The sequence below is a fragment of the Sciurus carolinensis genome, chromosome X (assembly GCF_902686445.1).
Source record: "Sciurus carolinensis chromosome X, mSciCar1.2, whole genome shotgun sequence".
Taxonomy (NCBI): domain Eukaryota; kingdom Metazoa; phylum Chordata; class Mammalia; order Rodentia; family Sciuridae; genus Sciurus; species Sciurus carolinensis.
The window spans coordinates 25,571,063-25,593,451 of NC_062232.1; the positions used below are offsets into that span (position 1 = coordinate 25,571,063).

The following is a 22,389-nucleotide window of genomic DNA, read 5'->3' on the forward strand; positions in this document are numbered from 1 at the left end:
ATAAGAACTTAAGATAATTTCATATTTAAATATAAGTGACTTTCAAATCCTTACATTACTGATAGAATAATGCAATATGTGAAATGTTCTTACTAACAGATATAATGAAAATTGTTAAATATTCTTATATTCCTCTACTCCTTGGTCCAGTATGAAGTTCATAGACCCCATACCATGCTTACCAAATGAATAAATAAATGCACGATTTTCTGAGACAGAGTCAAATCTCCCTTAGATTCTCATTCCACATAATGTCATGGTACTTTTTTACCACTTTTATGTAATATTACTGTTTTAATATTGGAATTTTTAGTATCATATATTTGATAATTAAAAGATTCCGCAAATCAACAAATATGATGACAAGGACATGGTATTTCACAACAAATAAAAAGTATGCATAGTTACTGAACCCTTCAAAGGTTGTTTTTACTATATTCATGAATTCCCATGAGATGTGTTCTAGTAAAGATGTGATATTTCCTTGCTACTAATTGACTTGGCTCCATTGTTTATATCCCATTTGTTGCATCCTGTCTACATTGCAGTTGAATGTGACAGTTAATGCTTAGTAACAGGGGTGTCACAATTTATAAAAAATTGTGTTCATATTCCTATTATATTCCTTGAAGTCAGTGACTGTCTTATGATTGTATCTTATTGCTAGTACAATACTGTACCTGGTGTATGGGGAGTTTCAGTAAGTATCTGTAGAGTGAATAAATGAATCTATTAATAAAGGAACTAGGGAAGGCAAGGAGAGAGGAAACAATGGAGGAAAAAAGGTAGAGAGGAAGGAAGAGAGAGAAGGAAATAGGTTCAATCTCATTATCCACATGGTATCACTAGTATTAATGAAAGAGCACTTTGAAATTAAAAACCATTTCCTGATAACTGCTCTTACTTCTTGCTGAGGGCAGACACCAACCAAGCTGAGAGTGACATGTTCTTTGACAAACTAAATCTATATATGTATTTCTCCTGACTTTTGTTTCTATAAATTGTAATTATAGCCAATTCTTTGGGACCCACCAGTGGAGAAACAATGTAACTGTTTTCCGCAGATTGATTAAACTGCATAAAGTTCATTTTTCCTTTTTTCTTTTTTCACCTCTTTCTTAGGTGGGCAGTCAAGTCTGGCCAGCCCAGGATATAGGCAGGCTCCCTGGGTAGACTGCCAGTAATATTAATACCTCTCATTGGGCTCCTAGAGATTTAAAAAATGAGCATAATTTTCTAGGTTTTAGGCAGTAATCTAGTTGAAGAGATTAGACACAGTTGTGAATGATAATTTATTATATTATGCGCAGTAGCATAGAGAAAGCAAATGCTCCATAAACAGTAGATCAGAAGAGGGAAAAGAATCTCAGTAGGAGGATGGACAGGGAAGACTGCCGGGGGTGTGGGGAAGGAGGGTTGGAATTTAAAATTTGAGTAGGACTTAAGGCATATGGAGGTTCAGGGATGGCAAGAGAATGGCTAAAGTCAAGGCCTGTGGTGTGCAATCTCTATGATCTTATCAGGGAGCATGAGAGCATGAGTTTAAGGAAAGGTGCAGCTGTGGGCATATACTGTGGTCTGGGCAGAGAGGACTTTGACTTTTATTTAGGTGTTTGCAATTGATTGGAATTCAATAGAAAACAACTCAATTTTTAAATATGGGAGTGTAAAGGCTAGAGCTGTGCTTCTGGATATCTCTGAGGCAGAGGACAGGCTAATGTCAAGGCAGGGAAACATGCAAAACAGCTAGGACAGGAGTCTTATAGATAAAAATTAGGGCTAATACTAGATTTGACAATGAATCATAAAGGAAACACTACAGAGAATATAAACAGTTAAGAAAGAATTAAAGGGCCTTTGAGTACACTGGATCATGCTAGCATGAGTGACTGCTGAAATGTAGAAAACTGCCTAAAACACCAAAGTCATTGAGGGGTTTAGAGAAGGGAAAGAGGACTCATGTGCATGACCTCAATGTTGTCCAATATTTACAACTATTAACTCATACTTTGAAAAATGCATGGGGCACAAATGAGATGACCAATCCTCAAACTTTACTGTGCACTTGGAAATCTTTTTAAAACTGCAGATTCTTATCTGATAGGTTTTGAGAGGGGCTGAAATTCTATATTTCTAACAAGCCCCAAGGAGATGATGATACCGCTCGTCCAGAAGCACCGCTACGAGTAATAACATGATAGAGAAAATGTCTCAGAGTCTTTGTTAAGTAATCAAGGAATTCTTATTGCTGGTTACAATGCCATAAACTAAAGTTGCTTCAGAATTTTTATCTCAGCCTCCTTGTACTGTATTTTTGATCTTAGCCTTTTACATTGTGGGTGATCGCCATGGTGGCTTTTATGACCCAATTGTAGAGCCAACAAGGGTTTTATTATTTCTGTTACTCAGATAACAGAGAGAATTGAATAGCTCAGAATGAAGCAATAACTTAAAATTGTTAGATCTAAATCTCATTTATATAGAATCCGAAATCAGGCCTTTAGATTTTTTTTTAATTTTGTGAAAGAAGAGTCCACTAAAGATTCTATTGCATTTGTGTGAGATTTTGTAACCAGGAGAAAGGTTTATAGTATATCATCTGCCAGAGGAGAATTTTTCAGTGATAAAATGTAAGAAAGCAAAATAATGGAACAAAACAGGAAGAAAAAATTTGCATGTGGTGTTTTATAGTTAGCCTCTGAGCCAGAAAATAGATAGCATTTGATTTACAAAAGTAAATGTAAATCTCAATCAGCTTTGTTCACACAGTGAAAAGCAGAAATTAAATTTAATTCTATAGCTTTTAAATATTTTAAGCACTGAATTATTCATTACCAATGAAACTTCTAAGCTTTGGTATCATATTAATACACTGTTTTCATAGGTATCCTTATCTATTTCTCTGGCAATTAACATCTAGTCTTAGTTTTAGAGAGAAAGAAAATCATAATTAAATCTTTTGGATTATTCATCATAGTTAGAAAGTTTATTGTGTTTTGATTCCAATATTAAAGCATTCATTTGTAATAAGGAGTGCATATCAGACTCCCCTAGGAGCTTTTTCAAAATATAAAAGCACAGAATTCTACCCTAAACCCTGAATCTCAGGGGGGAAAGGAATGAATGAGGGTATACAAAACAGAGTATCAAAGACATGTGGGCTAGAAATGTGGAGAGGACAGGGCAGCAGGAGGAGTATTTTTTAGAATGACTGCATTATTCTTAACTTCTTTCAGGCTTTTTGAATTAAGAATTGTTTTTTAATTACAGAAAGTGACACTGTTATATATCTAAGTCCTTCAAGTCTGGTCAAAGTGGATGAAAGAGGAAATATAGGCAAGGAAAAAACTGCTACATTTTTAGAGAGGGAAGAATAAGAGAAAAAGAAACTAGTATCTTTTATACAAAAATTTTATAAATTTTAGAAAAGTATTATTTATAAAAATTTCAAAAACTGTACAGAAACACAGTAATGGAAAATAAAATGTGACAGATGAAGAAAAGGAAAAGGAATGAGCTAAGAACAGTTATGACAAATTGTAAAATGACAAATTGGATGAGCTATGAAGGAGATAAATAATTGGCAAAAAATGTACAAACTAATGGAAAAGTAGGATAGACAAAATATGATTGTGAGAAAAGATAAAGATAGAGGGAAATAGAGTAAAGAAAATGAATCAATGAACAAGTATATGTATCAAGAATTCATTCCTAAGATTTTCTTGTAATTTGATAATGAATTATTTTGAGAGAGATGAATCATTACCTCAGTTTACAGATTGATCAAGTGAAAACACATAATAAAATGAACCCGTGGAGAGTTATAAAACTGGCAGGCAGTCACCAGTCTGTCTTTAAAGATTTTAATATGCATCAGAAAGTATCTTTCAAATTTTATTAGATGATGAATTTTTGTTAGGAAGAAACACAAATGGGCAAATATCCATGGCATGCAACAGGCACAATGACAGGATACATTCAGTTGAGTTCATCCATGGATTGGGTGATTCTACCCTGGTGGAAGACCTACTGATACTGAGTAAGCATTTGATGAGGACCTTCAGAAAGATTAAAAATTGACTAAAATTTAGAAATACATGAGTTGGAAAGAACAAAAGAGGGGCAAGAGTGGAAAAAAGAGTTATATATACATACATATATGTACATGTATGTATGTGAATATTTTTATATATTGACATTTATAAAACAGAAAGGGTGAGAAAAGAGTGAAACAACATGGCTATCATTTGTTTAGATGTGAAACATTCTTTTAAAATTCTTTACATTAATTATTTGAATTGTACATATTTAGGGGGTATAATAATAATATGATACATGTATACAGTGTGTAATTATCAAATCAGGGTAGTTAACATTTCCATTTTCTCAAGCATTAAAATGTTTTTTGATTAACATGTAATAATTGTACATATTTATGGGAAAATAACAAATTTTGAGTAAAGAATGAAAATTATAGGAGGTGAGAATCAAGGCCAGGAAGGATCGGAAAGAGGAGAACAAGAATCAGAACTACCCATTAACTCCAAGATCAAGTCAAACATTGGAGCGCAGAGGGAATGCCTAAAATACCTCCCCATCCTTTTCTCCCCTCTGCCTTTGCAACCTGCTCTTCTGCCACTTCCTACTTTCAAACTGAGTTAGCTCTAACTCCCAGTACAAAGGAATGATTTTCTGACTTCCTTGTGGGACAAGCTCTGAAATAGTCACTTTAAATGTTCCTTCGTGCCAGAGGTCCTATATAAATTGAAAGAAGAGCCAAGTGTTCCTCCTCCATATAGGTGGTTTATAAATATTTCTATTTAGTGTCATTAATATATATATATATATATATATATATATATTAAACTTAGCAAATAAAGTTGTAATGAATGAGTGTTTTCTTCTTTTCACCATATGCATTATTTTTCCAAATTTGAACTGAACAGATTCACCTTCTAGCTGTGGACCTGCAGAAACTTTACTAGAAATTCACAAATTAAAGCGGAACAGTCATTGTAAGTAAAGAAACAGAAATAAAATACATCTCTTTAGCCTCTTCTTTCTCCTGGTCTCAGTTTACTTTCATTTCAATAAACATTTATTGTATCCCATTAATAAAAGTGCTGTAATCATATGTATGCCTTTGTTAAGTTTGTCACAGGTACTAGAGTTAGGTTGGTCTTGTTAGATTTCATCTAATGTTCTCTTTTTCTTATGAGGTATAATAGTAGATATGCTCATTGGTACAATTCCCCATCTGTTCCTTACAATGTTTGCTATAAAAGAATAATGAGAATTCCTTCTAAAACTAGAATTAGATCATTTCTTTTCCAAAGTAAGTATTCTGCTGATGAACTAAAGAAAAATCATGTATAGTAGCAATTTACTTTAAAGAGACATTTACCTAATACCAAATTACAATGAAATTTCTTTTGATGTGTTTATCTCATTCACATCCATGATATATATGTTCATTATTATCACTAATAATGCACACCAAACAATAATAGTGCACACCAAAGGAATTCACTGTGGAGTTTTTCAAGTACCACATGGTTTAAAAAAGTATTGCTGCCTTTTTCCTCTTTCTTTCTTAAGAAATGATGCCCTAGGCAAAAAATTTTAAAATTAACAAATCATATGTTCTTAAATTTCAAGCAGAGATTCAATGTAGAGGGTTATCAAAAGGGAAAACTATATATGTTAAACTTCTGCCTACAGAGATGTGAAACTGTGGGTTTCATACTAAATTTGAGCTTAGACGTATTTTGGAAGTAGACATTTGTTTAATAATTTGAATGCCTTTAGGTGGGGCATGTATATATTCTACTATTCTTCAAAGGCAATTGAATAATGTTAAGAAAACTGTTGTCATTAAGTACACTACTTTGCAAGTGAATAGGTTTTTCTTTGTTAAAAATTGATGTTAGCCCTCTCTAGGTTCACAGATTTATTCATTCCTTCTTGATTTCTAAATCATTCATGAGAACTTCAGGGAAAATAACAGAACATCTAAGAACTGTTTTTCTCTCCATTTACTTAAATTTGTTAAGAAAACAAATTGGACTTTCTCTAATAAAAAGGAAGCTCTTGTCCATGGCCACGCTTGCCCTTTTATAAAGTGATCTTAGTTCTAAAACACATGTTTGGGGGCATGTAATTCTTTCTACATAATTCCTAGCACAGTTTTGAGTACATGGGAAATATTTCAAAGTGGAACCATATTGCACATAACAAAAACCCTGGCTTTTATGACAGATTATTTTAAATGTGACATAGGTCATTTAAAAATTCCTCATTTCTTTTCTTCTTAGAGGTATTATCAATAAATATTAATAATCAAAAGTCACTTGTAGGTAGAGTATGTATGTGCATCTTGGAATAGCAACCAAATTGTTTTTTAAAAGCAAAGAAATGTGCATGTGGGATTGATTATAGACTGGAAATGCTTGATTAAGATATCTAATTCATCATTTCTGAATGGGTTTGAATAGTTGACACACCTATAAAAAATATTCACTCTGTGATGTACTTTTTATTGAGCACCTCCTATTGTCCATGGCTTGCACTATTCACTGCAGAAGGAAGACTGGATTGGAGAAACTCTGGAATGAAAGTAGGGAAACTAAGTACAAAAAATATCATGGTAATTCAGATGAGGTATGATGGTAGTTTGGATTGGGGAGGAAAGGGTTGAAATGGAAAGTAGATGGAACCAAGTGACATTTGGGAAGTGAATAGAAAGAACTGAGCCATGCATTGAGAAAAGGAATGAAGAAAATATATCAGTTGGGTATTCTGATCTAGAGCTTAGAGGAAATAATCACAACTGAAAATATAATTGATAGTATTAATGGTAGAAGCAAGTCTAAGCCTCCTGCTTTGGGTTTGGCTCTGAATGTAGGTGGGTTCCCCTTTTTCACTGAAATGATTATAGGCAAATTCAAAACTAAAAGTCATAACCTAAAAATATTTGGGACTCCCTGAATATTTTTGATGACCATTTCATAGGAAAGTCAGGGTAGTAATTTTATCATTATTTTCCCTTGTACATTTACTATATTTTATTTTCATTTGCCAGCAGAGAGATAAATTAATATCATGAGCATAATGTAGAAAGTTGAAAGGAGTATGATTCCCCACAAATTAGAAAGAATGTAAAAGAATATTATTCTCCCAAAGCTGCTTGTACTTTGCCACCACAACTTCCACCCATTCACTGGTGAAAATCAATAGTCAAATATTATTTGCAAATATACTAGTGTTGCTCTATAAGAAATGAGGAATTATACTCACTTCCTAAAAATGCTTTCTATTCTGTATTTTAAAAAAATATTGCTTTATAGATATACATAAAAGTGGAATTCACTGTGCTATATTCATATACGTACATAGGATAGTTTGGTCAATTTCATTCCACCATTCCTCTGTTTTCCTGTCCTGCCTCCTCCCCCTCAATCCTCTTCCTCTACTCCACTCTCTCCTATTTTCATGGAATCTCCCACCCTTTTATTCCTTACTTCTGTCTAACTTCTCATCTATTTTTATACAACTACATGTACTTTGCTATATCATAATTTCAAAATGGCTATTTAATATAGGCAAATAGTTCAGTACAGGTAAATACTTTCTCCAATGAGATTTACTCTAACAAATAATTAGGGAAGCTACTCTCTATATGGTCCTTCTCAATATATACATAAAACTGCATAATCTCATGAATACTGAATTTGATAGAAGAGAGTACATCAAGCAAATAACTATATATAATGCTGTATTATAAAGAGACTTTGAGAACAAGATAGAACAATTAATTGTGTGATCATATGTGATTGTTGCTTTGTGTGTGTGTGTGTGTGTGTGTGTGCACGTGTGTAGAGAGTAAGGAAAAGAGACAGAAAGGTTGTGGTAATTATGATTATAAATGCTTTGGGGACAGATTTTTTTTTCCTATTCCCTGTATTATCAGGCACAGTGCTGAGCACTGTTTAGCTTGATAATTTCTTAAGAAATATTTTTGATAAATTGAGCAGAAATCTAGGCAAAATATCACAGTCCTCTTGATCAGTTTCTCATTTTGGAAATGCTCAAATGTAAATTTTAGGGACATATATAACACCCTGGAATAGAAAAACACATGAAAGAATAATTGGGTTTTGTCCAAGTTTCATCACTTACCACAAATAACAAGTTATTAAGGAAAGATTTAGTTTCTCAAGCTGTTGAGAATGGAAAGGCCCAGAAATAAGATAAAGAGGGATAAAAACAGATCTCTGTGTCCAACATCAATTAATTGACTTTAAGCATTTAGGTTAGATTACAGAAACCCCAAGATATCCAGTAACCTTCCATATCTAAGCCTTATATGTCTCTCTCCCAACTTATGCAGGGATTAAACATAAATTACTCTTTTTATTCCAGCCCTAATTTTCAAAATTAGGTTTCTTATTTTCTAATTCATTATCTTTTTGTATGATAATGGTCCTCACTTTCATGGAAGTAGATGAGAAGAGGTGATGATAAAAACAATTGTGAATCCTTATTGATTGGGCATACCCTCTTCAAACTAAAAACATCAGGAACAAGAATTGATTCTTTCCCTGTCATTAGCATATTTGTACTATTTCAACAATCTGTACCTTACTGAATCATATACAAACCTGAGGAATCTAAGAATAAACAGAGGACTTAAGCATGTCCTGTGCGAGAAATTCCACAATCATTTAGCAATCTAAACTGTATAGAGGAAAAGATGTTATTATCAAATGTAAATATTTTCTAAATTTTTATCCTTAATGTGCTTCCCTCTTATACTACCACTCAGCATCATTTCCATTTGACAAAAACCTCAAAGAAAATATTTTTTCAAGCATACATTAATACCATCCCTGGAACTGCTTTTTCTTGTCTCCTGTACTATTAGAATGACATCTATATTATCTTACCGACAAGGCTGGAAATTAACAAATCATCTATGTTTTACATGATTTTCTTTCCCCCAATCCAAGTGCTATCTTATAGATCCCATTTATTCTACTTCTTGCTCAGTTGATTCCATCATCGTCACTTTGTAAAGCTTTAGTCTGGGTGTTCATTACACGCCATCTCTGTTACAAATAAGTTCTCCTAATTGTTTTCCCTCAAACTCTTTCACTACATAACATCCTATACAATCTTTTCAGATTAATCATCCTGTGGACAGTTGTGCTGGTGGATTTTATGCTTGAAAATTCACACCAAATACTCAGCGCCGGCCTACTGAAGCCCAAACAGCTTAGATACCATTCAGAACTTTAGAGAATCCCTGGAAGAAACCTTGCCAGGCTCATCAAAAAGACTTGCCAATTTTTGATTCATGCATCAACACAACTGGTCAACTGAATTTGAATGGGGATCCCTTGGTCATTCCCCAGACCTTTGTCCACTGTCTCCCCTCCATGATGCATGTCCTTGTTTCTACTTATGGAATCCTTTCACTCTAATCCTCTAGACCAGGAACTTCATGACAGCAGAAACCACAGCTGTTTTTCTCAAACTAGTGACTAGCACTAGCTTGGTAGAGTTCAAAATACATTTGTTCAATGGATAAATAAAGATTCATCCTAATACTATCTTTCATATGAATAAATTCCCATCTAGAGTTACCCATCCTATAAAATCCTACCACACTTGGACTGTTTCTTCTTTATGGTTATTTTCCAAATCTAGAAAAATTAAACTTCATTATTTTGTTTGGAAATTTATGATTTTCTTTAGTGCAGAAACACTGTCTTCTTTAGCTTTGAGTTTTACACTAAACAAATCAGCTAAATTTTTTTGACTAAATGACTACATGATTAAATTAATCTTTTATTGTGTCATGTGAAATGGTAGGATTTGAGGGCATGTTGAAGGCATATCTAAGAGCATAACAGATGTGATAGAAGCTATGACTAAATTATATTTTTGTATTTTTAAATACCTAGTAGGCTTCTAATAAAAAATTTAGTGTTGATGTTTCTGAAGAGACTATTGTTAGCAGCTGGTCAAAGAAAATTAAAATGTTCAGCATTTTATATTAGTGACAGGGATACCATAAAGCAGTGCTTTTACACAGTCAGTGTACTCCTTCCTGAGCAGGTACAATACATTCCAATAATGTATATAGAAAAAACAAAATATAAAGGAAACCAAATAGCAAAATATTTATGATTCCAAAACTCCTGGTTATAACAATGACTTCAAAATCAGATTACTTTCACCCAGTGAAAAGAAAGGCTCAGCCTTGAACAGACATAATCTATGTGAATGTCCAGTGGGTACACAAAAGGATACTTTATATTGTCAATTATCAGAGCAATAATTTTTGTTGATATGTGAAAGCTAATCCACAATAAGGGGAGAGTGGAAGAATTCAGGATATTAGACAATGGGGAATGAAGGGAAGTGAGGGGGGATAGGAAAAGGAAAGACAGTGGAATGAATCTGACTTAATTTTCCACATATATGAATACACCACAGAAAACCTGCCATCCTGTACATCCACAAAAATGGGGTCCTACTTAGAATCAGATATATTCCATACTTATATAATTATATCAAAATTAATACTACTGCCATATATAACTAAAAAGAACCAACCCCCCAAACTTAAACCAGAGGAACATGCCACTTCACACCTTGTAAAATGGCAAAAATTAAAATCACTGACAAGATCAAAGTTTGAAAAGGATGTGGCATGAATGGAGCTCTGTACCAACACTAGAATCATTGTAAAATGTCAGAACCACTTTAGAAAAATGTTTGGAAGTATAGTATAAAGTGACAATATTTGACCCAGTCTTTTCACTTTTAGGTATCATTCAATATAAATAAAAATGTGTTCTCACTCAAAAAAAACTTGTGCACATATCCATTTCACCAAGCTGAAAAAAACCCTGGATATTCATTTGATGGATAGTATACAAATATATATACATATGAATATTAATCAGCAATAAAAAGGAATGAACCACTGATGTACTCCATACATGTAGGAATCTCAGAAATAGGATGCTGATCAAAGTAATGCACATCGTATGATTCCATTTATATGAATTCAAAACAAAACAAACCTAATTTATGGTGATGTGAAGCATAACAGTAGGTGTCTATAATGAATGAAGAATGGCTGAAAGGAATCATGAAGAAACTTTCTCAGGTGACGTAAGTGTTCTATTTTGTAATTTAGATGTCAGTTTTATGAGTGAAGGCACATGACAGAATTGACAGACTGAGTGCTTAATATCTATGATTTTGCCAGTTCTATGGACTTCCTCCTATATTTCCTCATATAATCACTACAATCACACACAGTAACAAATCACAGAAAATATATCAGATGGCTAAATCTGAATATTACACAAAAATATGTGGAGAGATCAAAATCATAAACTAAATGCAACAGGTTCAAATTTTATGTAAGAACAAGCTCTTCATCCCTTCACAAATAAAACGCTTCATTTTGTATAAATTTTTACCTCAATTAAGAAAAAGTATTACTCTCAACTGCTTGTTCACTTACACACTACCTTAGCTGTGCATCAAATAAAATTAAGTTCTTTCTCTCTTAAGTACATGTATACTCTTCATATGCAAGAAGAGAACTGAGACCCAGGATGATCTCCAAACTACAGTTATTTACATCCAGAATTAAAAAGGGTTCACAATCCTACTCAGGTTATATGAGGACAGATTTAGTGAACCAACAGGGATGGTGTATTACTCTCCCTTTTATCCCCATATACAATAATCAGATTGGACAATCTGTAAGACAAGTAAAGTGCCATCTGTCTTTCAATTCTGTATCCATGTATGTGCTTGTACATGTATGTATGTAAAGAAGGGAAACATAATGATCCCATGATCTTAAATTCTGTAAAAGAAAGTGGCTCAATAGGAGTGAGTTTTTAAGAACCAAACTTTGAGAATATAAAGGTAAATGATACCAATGAATGTAAAATAATGAGTGACATGAAATGAGATATATACCATTATATAGGGGATTCCCAAATGAGTTTCTAAGAGTTTGAACATGGGAAGAAATGAAGAGCAGATGAACACAGTATAGAACAACAAAGCCAAGAGGAAAAGTCAAGCCTGAAATAATTTGAGGTTTGTGACTATGTTAAAGTTAACATTCAGGGCCTATTTATTTCTGTTTGAAAAAGAAGAACCAGAAAGATGAACCTTCACTGATTGGGGCAGAAGGAGAATATTTAGGGATAGAGATGACACAGAAAGCAGAACTGCTCAGCTCCTTCTGCTTGTCTGCTCTGTCAAGGAGAATGTTCATCAGACTGGAAAAGGCATAACCGTATGAGGGAAATGAAGCCCAAAATAGGTGAAGGAATTTTAAAAGAACACCTTGCTGCTCTAAATGAGCTAAAATGTCTGGCCCCAGACCAATTAAATTCCAGGCAAATGAGAAAATTTGTACAACACAGTCCTAAACTGCTGTCAGTGGTCTTTGAGGAACTATGTTAACACTGAAAATGGGCAAATGTCATCCCAATTTTTAAAAATAGGAAGAAGTCACTGCAGTTGCTTTCCATCTATTCCTGTTAAAGAGCCTTTCTGGATGACTGAACAAAGAGCAAACAAATACTTTTGTTAACAAAGACAACATGGAGGCAGCTAAATTGTATTTGTATGACAACTTATTTGTATAGTGGACCACATAAGTGTCTGTGTTTTGGGTTTAATCCGTTTGCAGTATAAAAAATGATTTCACATTTTTAACAACTTAAAAATAACTTATTTCTTTCAGTTAATAAAATTTACTTAGTTCATAAAATGAGGTAACTATATAAGTACTTCTTTGAGTTTCAAAAGAGCAGTATGATGTCCAATTGCTCACCACTAGAACAAGTTTGAGATCCTCTGGTATAAAGACACAATAACCTGCCACATGAACCATTTTATGTATTTGGCACAGTAACAAATGTTTGTTTAAAAAAGAATGGAACAAGAGGAATTAATGTTACAGGGGAGTTGAGAAATTTACATAGGAGGGAGAATCTTCAAAAGAAAAGTATTTAGAGCTATATGAATACTCAGAAAAAAACACTAAAGGCAATTTTATGAAATGACATATTTATTTTATTCATTTTGTCTTATTATTTTGAATATATTTTCACAAATGAAGTAGTATAGTTTTATAATTAGAAAGAAAACACTATGCTTATTTGGGAAGTAAATTAATATACTCTCACCCAAACAAGATATTTTTATATGGATATTTTACTCAAGAGTGAGAAAATAGAAAAATTAATCTTTTCCAGTACTGTATTTTAATCACTTAACTGCCATATTTTCAAACAAGGTTGTCTCTTTTTATCAATACTGGTAGTAGCACTTGTAAGTTACTACCACAATTACTTAAGTAGATAATACTAAAGTTCCTTTATGGATATAACCATGTATGGTAGACAAAATATATCCAAAACATAAATAATATTTCATTATTTCTCAAATAACTTGTTAAGATCTAGTATCATCAGTTGGTATATCTCTTTAATGGTATTTTTTACATATTAGTTTTGAACAAATGAACGTGTACCATGAAAATGTCTAGGGAGAAAGATTTGCTTTAAAAGGTTGTTAAAACTGCCATATTTGGGGACAGGACATGTAGCTCAGAGATAGAGCATGCACCTAGCATGTACAAGGCCTTGAGTTCAATTCCTTGCACTGCAAATAAAAAATAAAAATGCAAGTTTTTCTAAAAAACTGTCATATTTTTAGTTTATTTGATGTCCTGTGGAAATGGTAATTTAATTACAACAAACAAACAAAAACAAAACAACAACAACAACAAAAACCAGAGACAGCTGGGAGTAGTGGTGCACACCTGTAATGCCAGTGACTTGGTGGGCTGAGACAAGAGGATCTCAAGTTCAAGGCTAATCTCAGCAACTTAGGGAGTCCCTAAGAAAATTAGTGAGACTCTGTCTCAAAATAAAAAGAAAATATATAAAAAAGGGCTGTAGCTCAGGGGTAAAGTACCCTTGAGTTTAATCCCCAGTACAAATATAAAAAATAAAAACAGAGACAAATACTCAAGTGAGAACTTAAAATTATCAAGATGATAATATTTTAGGGGAATGGCTGTAAGTAGCTCTAATTTTATTATATTAATTCATTTATTTATTGGTACTGAGGATTGAACCCAGGTTCTCTTAATCACTGAGCCACATCCCCAACCCTTTTTAGTTTATTTTGAGACAAGATCTTGCTAAGTTGCTGAAGCTGACTTTGAACTTGCAATCCTCCTGCCTCAACCTCAAGAGTCACTGGGATTACAGGCATGTGCCACTGTGCCTGGTTTATTTCTCTAATTTTAACATTCAAGATAGAAGAGTAATAGTATTTGTCATAATTTGGAGGTGTTACCTCAAACCCCTACTCCATATCATCCTTTTTCTGCATTTACCTTCTGTTTTCTTATGTTAAATCTTAATATAAAGCTTTATTCTTTATCTCCCCTGATTCCAATTTTTTCTGTTAATATTTCATTTTAGACTTATGAAATTTTGTCATACACTGTCTCAAATCCTTTACAGATTGAAAAAATGTATAAATTAATAAAGCCTAAAACTCAATTTGCTCCTTTAAATAAACACTTCAGATATTTTAATCAGTAAAAAGAAACAAATAAAGTTAGCTCTATATCTGATATTTAAAGCCATATCACATTCCCAATGTGAAAAGAAAATTGAAAGAAAAAAAGAGTAAAAGGATCAACCTGAGATATTTATGATGCATTCCAGATTCAGCAACAACTTAAGTATCTATACATACCTACTCATATTCCCAGTATAATCTTTTATTACAACCAACAAAAGCTTTTACCATATAGAAATTCTGACAGTGTCAAACAGACCAAGATATAATGATGTGAATCCAAAGAATGAAAACTATAAACCCAGAAAGTTTCAAGATGATATAGAGAGGACCACAGCATCCAAAGATTAGGTTACATGTTTCTGTAAAGTTGCTGTAGTAGGATGTCATGCTGACATGATTCTTGATAATGTATTTAATGGTTAAAATATGCATAGTGAACATTTGTATAGAGCTTTTTGAATTTAATTTTCTGTTTTCCTTTGAAAGAATGTGAATGATGCAATTGTGGTATTTCTGCTGTTAAACTTAATGAAAATTCTGTCCACTATCAATCAAATGGATCTTTTATTTTTTGTTGTCCAAACAAATATGCTCAAAAGAAATTTATTTTTATTGAAAAGTCCTGTACTAACATGCTGAAAAAAAACGCAAACAAGGCTCTAATTTCTTTCAAATGCACCTGCCGGCAAGATATACACAGGGAGGGAGTTGGTAGGGGAAGCTTTGTTCTTATATTTATAGAATCCAGTTATGTAGATGTGCCAGGTATTATACAAATGAACAGATTTTTAAACTATCATATTTCAATAAATATTACTGGTCAATGTTCAGAAATTAATATAAGCATAATACTTCTTACTCTAAAAAAATACGTTTGAATGAGATTTGTTTAAAATATTGCTGCAACTGTGTGATGTCTTCCTTGAGCAATAGTAATGTAGGATGATTTGCCTCAGTGTGTTCTTTCAGTAAAAGGTCATACTGTGATAATGACAGGTCAGCAAACCACATTGCATAGCATAAAACCAATGATATATGCAAAATACTTTCATTTTCCAAGGATTTAAATATCCATTGTATTTTGAAGACAATCATACAAATTAGAACCAATGTGAAAGAATCAACATGGTAATAAGTTATTATAAGTTCTTTCAAAAGGAAAAGAATTCATACAATTAGAAGTCAAGGATTCAGAAAAGAGCCATAAACATTAAAATTTATATTCTACCATTCTTAATTTAGCATAGAAAAGTAATTTGTTTGAAACTCTGCCATTCATAGCTGAGAACCATAAAACTTCTGCATGATGGTTAGCATTCTTTCTACATAGCAATATTCAGTGTTTGCCAGTTTTAACAATATTAAGAAAGGTATGGCTGGTTGTGGGTATAGTGTAGTGGTAGAGCACTAGCTTAGCATGTCTGAGGCCCTGATTTCCATCTCCAGGATTGGAAAGAAAGGGAGAAAGAAAGGAAGTAAGGAAGTAAGGAAGTAAGGAGGGAAGGAAGGAAGAGAAGGAAAGAAAGGAAGTTCCTACTTCTTACCATAGATTAACTTGACAGAGCTCTTACATGCTCAGTTAAACACTGACATTTACATTTAATTGACAACTAACAATAAAAATTTAGCCCTAGATATTTATGAATATTTTTATTTATAATGTTTACAAATATTTTTATTTATAAATAAAATTACAATATTTGTTTACAAGACTAAGCAGATTAATTAATTTGTTCAATAAATATTGATCGAATGTACTGCATCTGGCATACAGACAGCGCCTGACCTTATAACATTTGGATTGGGCATAGACAAAGAATGAAAAAAATATATATACATAGAATAAATATAAATTGTGGTAAGTGCTATGAAAAAAGCATCAGGAATTATAATTGAGAATGATGGAAAAAATGTCCAATAATTGAAAAATTATTAATTATATTTTAATTTTAGATTAGGTAGCCTGCAATGGCTTTTGAGATAAGTTTGCTGAAGTCGGATATGCGCAAAGAATGATAGAATTAACTTCCTGATGGAGAAAATAGAATACATGAAGTCCCCTAGTCAGGAAAGAGCTTGATAAGTCTGAGCAAAAAGAAGCTGAAAGAAAACGAGAATCACTGGAGCCCATTGAGTACATTGGAGGGCAGTGTGACATGATTATAAATATGCAGATTCATGTATAAGGATGATCATGACCAAAATTTGGAATTGACCCAAATGTCCAATAAGTGGAGAATAATTTAGTTAATTATTTACAGTCATATTTGGGGTTTTAATATGACATTTAAAAATAAAATTAAGAATTTATAATGAATATAATTATTAAATAAAATATTGGGAAAATATCAAAGAAAGGATAGTAAATTTTATATGTAACATTTCACCTTATTAACAGAAAAAAATGAGAAAACATCAAAAGGAAGAAAGCCAGGGTAAAATATATTAACAAAGGCAATGTATGTGAGAAATACTGAGTGTTTTAGTTTTTAAATACTCATCTCCATTTTCCAAACATTTCTACAATGAACTTAAAAATTTTAAGCAAATATTTTAATACCTTTATTTTACTTATTTATTCTTATGTGGTGCCGAGGATCAAACCCAGTGCCTCATATATGCTAAGCAAACACTCCACCACTGATTTGCAATCCCATCCCCATAAGCAAATATTTTTTAAAAATGCAACTACCATATGCTTTCCCCAAATATTTTAAAATAAGCTTAACTGGGCACAAAACAAAAATGATATTACTACTCTGTGCATGTTCACAGGGAGAAAAATACAAAGTGAGACAAAATGTTTGAATCTTCATGGCTATTGAAATGGAGTGTGTCTAAATACATGTGAATGAAGAGGAAGGTCATCTCCATCAATGTATCTATCTATCTATCTATCTATCTATCTATCTATCTATCTATCTATCTATGTATATATATTGATATATCTATTATGTATCATAAGTCTAAGACATTTAAAATAATATTTGCGATTGAGCAAATCCCAAATCACTATTAAAACACAGAGTTCAATATGACTCATGAAGAAATTAAGACCATTATTTGTATTCATGAATGTTGTGGGTAAATGCCTAAATGAACATTTGTTAATATTAAGCTGACCCCTGCTCTTAAATCCATTTGCTTACTTATCATCTTCTCTTGGCATCAAGAAAGAATGGCAAGGTCACAACCACATTAAAATATGTGGATCCTTATACTCAAAAGTTTTGCCTTCCCAGGTGCGGTGGCACATGCCTGTAATCCTAGCAGCTCAGGAAACTGAGGCAGCAGGATTACAGGTTCAAAGTCAGCTCCACAATTTAGTGAGGCCCTAAGCAATTTATTGAGAACTTGTCTCAAAATAAAACATAAAAAGGTTGGGATGTGGCTCAGGTTCAGTGGTCAAGCACCCCTGGGTTCCATACCTGGTTAAGAAAAAAAAGCACTGCCTCTGTGTTATGTCTATTCTGTGGTATTCAAGCATACAATTCTCTAATTTGAAAAAATAAAAACAACATAACATTTTAGTATCAACTCTCACTATTTATTTTCTAGCAACATCTAAATAACTGTTATCTGAAAAGCTGATATATACTGCCTTGTTTGAGAAAAGTGTATTATATATAAAATCTGACTAAAAACTTACTAGTTTTCTACACTTAAGATAAATTTGTGCTTTATCACAGATTTTCAGGTGATTGATTTAATACAAAGTTCAGAGGATAAAGAATTATGAGACACAATTTGTCAATTTATCAGTTAGGTGATTCTAAGCAAGTCAACTTATCTTCTTCAGTTTATTCATTTGTAAAATGTAAAATATATTAGTAGCACATACCATTTAGAGTTGTGTGGATAAAATTAGATCTTATGAGTGAGTACCTGGTTCTTACATATTAATTTATTATTTTCCCCTGCTTTATATGCATTGACAGTAAGAATTATCTTCTAAATATTTACATATGATTTCAGGAGCAGTTATTACTTTGAAATGTGACTTAATGGTAGGTTTTTCTGGGAATAGTAAACCTGACCTTAAACTACATGTAATATAATTAACTGTAATTTCATTAACTACCTATTTAATCCAAAAGCACTGCAGTAAACCAAGTTCCTCACTGTCTTTCAATCAATTTTTAAAGATTCTTGTTCCAGTCAGATGAATGACAAATATTGATACATTCACATTTGTAGTAACTCCTTTACAAAGAAACAATGCTGTTTTGATTTTCCAAGTTACATTTCAGACTAAGTTTCCTTCTAATACATGTTTTCACTGAATCATAAATGTTCTCCCATACCTCTAATATCAGTGAATGGATTTCTAATAACCATAGGTATGTTTTTGGACCTGTTTTTTCTTTTTCAGAAATGGCAAAATGTTTGCTATATTATATAAGAGAGCAATTCAACCCTGAACAAAGGCAATCAGTTTGCATGCTTAGTAAAGAAAAGTAATAGTAACAGGAAATAGGCCAGATGCCAGAATTTGCTTGTACTGGCCCAGGTTCTGCTGTAGTAGGTTATATACATCTATCTTGGGTAACAGTCAACTCATTAAACATGGCTTCCTTGTTACTGAGAATTACTCTTATAGTCAGGATAATGTTTTTAATCAAAGACTTTTGACTATGTAGATTGAAAAATCAATCAACCCAACAAACAAAAATCAGTCAAAAGAATACTTGGAGTTTTTAAAATTATGCCTAGTTTCAAAGGAACTTTATTGTTACTAAATGGCATTGATCTTTAATGTTTTAGGAAAACACATGGAATTTGAGGACATGTTATGGTTTTCAGGAAAGTGCTAAATGAACAAAATTTATAAAAACGTAATAGAGGAGAAAGTTTTCTGCTAATATTTTATTTGTATAAGGTATTATGATGTTCTGTTCATATTTTTCCCCTTCTATATTTGAATAACAATATTTCCATATTCAGTAGGACCAGGTGGTCTAAAATATTTTTTTCCTAATACCAGGGAGTTTTATGCATTCATTTCAACTCATCATTAACTTTAGTCAAAAATTAGAATTTGAGAAGGGTTCTTAAGTTGGAGGGGGGAGATAATGGTCAATATTGTTTGTTCAGGTGTCTAGTAAACATTAGAGAACAGCGGTTAATACCAACTAAAAAGGAAAATTAATTTCAAGATATCCACATCTGCCGGGTATGTCTAAAGTTTTGATGTATGAAGTATTATAACAATGCCTTTGGCTTAGGATATTTGCCAGAGTAAAATAGCAACAGGGTTTCACAAATTAAAAAAATCACACAAGGAAAAATGCTATTTAAAAATAGTATTAACAGCTATTCTCTCTTCAATTCTTATAGTATTGAATGACCTACAAAATATATTAATTAATTTTTAAAAATGAATTCTCTAAGATTAACATTAACCCTATGAATATTAGGACCACTCTTTATACCAGTTTTATAACTTTAAAGAGTAATCTGATTTTATTCATCAGAAAGGGAGAAGAGAAAGAGATTTGTTATAAGGAATTGACTCATTATAGAAACTGAGATGTCCCAAGATTTTTGATTCATTCTCCTGGAAACCCAGTATACTCAATGATATTCAGTTATGCCTTAGTCATGGGAGACTGGTTCCAGGACTGCCCCTTCAGCTAACAAAATCTGCAGACAAAATGGTAATATCGGTAATATATGAAAATATTCACGTATTACCTATACACATACAACTACATACTTTACATTATCTCTAGATGACCTATGTAAATTTTATAAAAATAGTTATTATAATATATAGCCTCAGAAATAATGACAAGAAAAATGTACATGTTAAGTACTAATGCATCTTTGCCACATTTTTGATACATAATTTTTTGACTCATTGATTCAGAACCCGTGGATAAAGAGGGTTGCCTCTAGTTCCAGTGTGAATCTAAAGTCCTAAGAACCAAAAAAGTCAAAGGTATAATTTTCAGCCTAAGAACAGAGGCTTGAGACCCAAGAAAAGTCAAGGTTTCAATTTGAGTACAAAGGCAAGAAAAGATTGATGTCTTACCTCAAGCCATAAGGCAAAAGGACTTCTTTTAAATCAGACTGCTTTATTCAGGTCTTTAATTGATTGAATGAAATCCATGCACACAAAGGAGGGAAAGATGCTTTACTCACTCTACCAATTCAAACATTAATCTTGTCCAGAAATAGTTTCAAAGATACATCATGAATAATGTTTGACCAAATGTCTGGGTACTCTGTGGCCCAGTCAAGTTGATATATAAAATTAATCATCACAGAAATGATAATTTATTGAAGTTCAGTTGATGAGAATTTTATTATCCATCAGTTCCAACTTGTAGCCCAATGTGGCTTTTCTTCATACTATATTAAATGTCTTATGCAAATGTTCTTCAAACAAATTTGCAATTGACTTTAAATTTCTTTAGCTTAGAGATTCCGCTCTATTTAATGAATTAAGAACTGGGATGTATCTGTTTGAGAGATCTGAAGCACTTACTGTCAGTTGTAAAGGTTTCAACTACAGATATATGTGTTTTTTTATCTTTTTAGTTGTGGCACCAAGATTGAATGATGTGAGGATAAAAACATGCTAATACAGGAGAATACATGGGAAGAGAATTTTTACAACTCACAAATAAGCTTGTACACAGTGAAGAGCCTGTTTTATTCTGAAAGAGGATCTAAAATATAAGTTAGAAAAAAAGAAAGCTTGAGAGGTAACTGTTGGATTACATACTCATTTCTTTTTGGAAACTTTCCTTAATCTTAGGGAAATATTCATAGGAAAAGCTGTACAAATATTTTCAGTGATGAAAATAATTTTGAAATTATGCTTTCATTAGATGAGATATACAAAAATGGTTTTTGAATAAACTTTTTGGTGCTGAATATCTTCATAAATTAAGTGAAAAAAAGAAAATATACTGCAAGACATTTATTTCATAAAGCCTTGGTTGGTTTTAATTATTTTTAATTAAATACTTCACAGTCTTTCCTGTGAGTTTTTTATATCATTTAAAGTGTTCATTCAAATGGCTCCTCCTGGAGTCAACCTTAAGGTACTATACTATTCTGAAATAACGTATTTTCCCCTATAATTTGTTTTTTTTCTACATTGGTAGAATATCATCTGTGTGCTAAGGAAGTACACATTTTCTGTTTGTCATTGCACAATATTGTGGTTACCATAATAATTAAAGGAGCATACTAATGTTTAGGCTTCCCTTATAATATGATTATACCTGTTATTTTCCTTTGCACTTGTTGGTATTTCATAAGAATTATTAATATACACATACACAAAGTTAATAAGTTGTGATTATGAGAAAATGGTATAATAAGTCATGTAATAGACCAAAAGCAAATGACTCAATTACTCAAATTCATGTGGTGCACTTTTAATAGTGCCAATATTTCCTCAGATTAAATAGACAAAAACATTATTAACTCAGATCAGCATATGTTTACTGAGTTCCTACCATGTGTAAGGCACTCTACTAAATCTGAAATTAAAATAAATAAAGGATTAGACTATTACTCTCCAGAAGCTTAACACTGAGATAGGAAATATGATGTAAGCATATAAAAAGTTAAAGTTTTAAATAAAGGTTCAAGGCAATAGAAGACATGTCATTTGCATAACTTTCCAATGTTAATATATGAATACATGACAAGTGTAACTTCATATCATGTACCCATAAGAATGGGAAGTTAAATTCCATACATGTATAATATGTCAAAATACACTCT

At 32.3% G+C, this 22,389-nt stretch overlaps 1 protein-coding gene across 4 annotated transcripts in view; it reads right to left on the minus strand.

The window, feature by feature from the left end:
* The window catches only part of Dmd (dystrophin), a 2,099,091-nt gene that overhangs the window by 865,175 nt on the left and 1,211,527 nt on the right, over positions 1 to 22,389 (minus strand). The gene's annotated exons all lie outside the window — the stretch shown is intronic.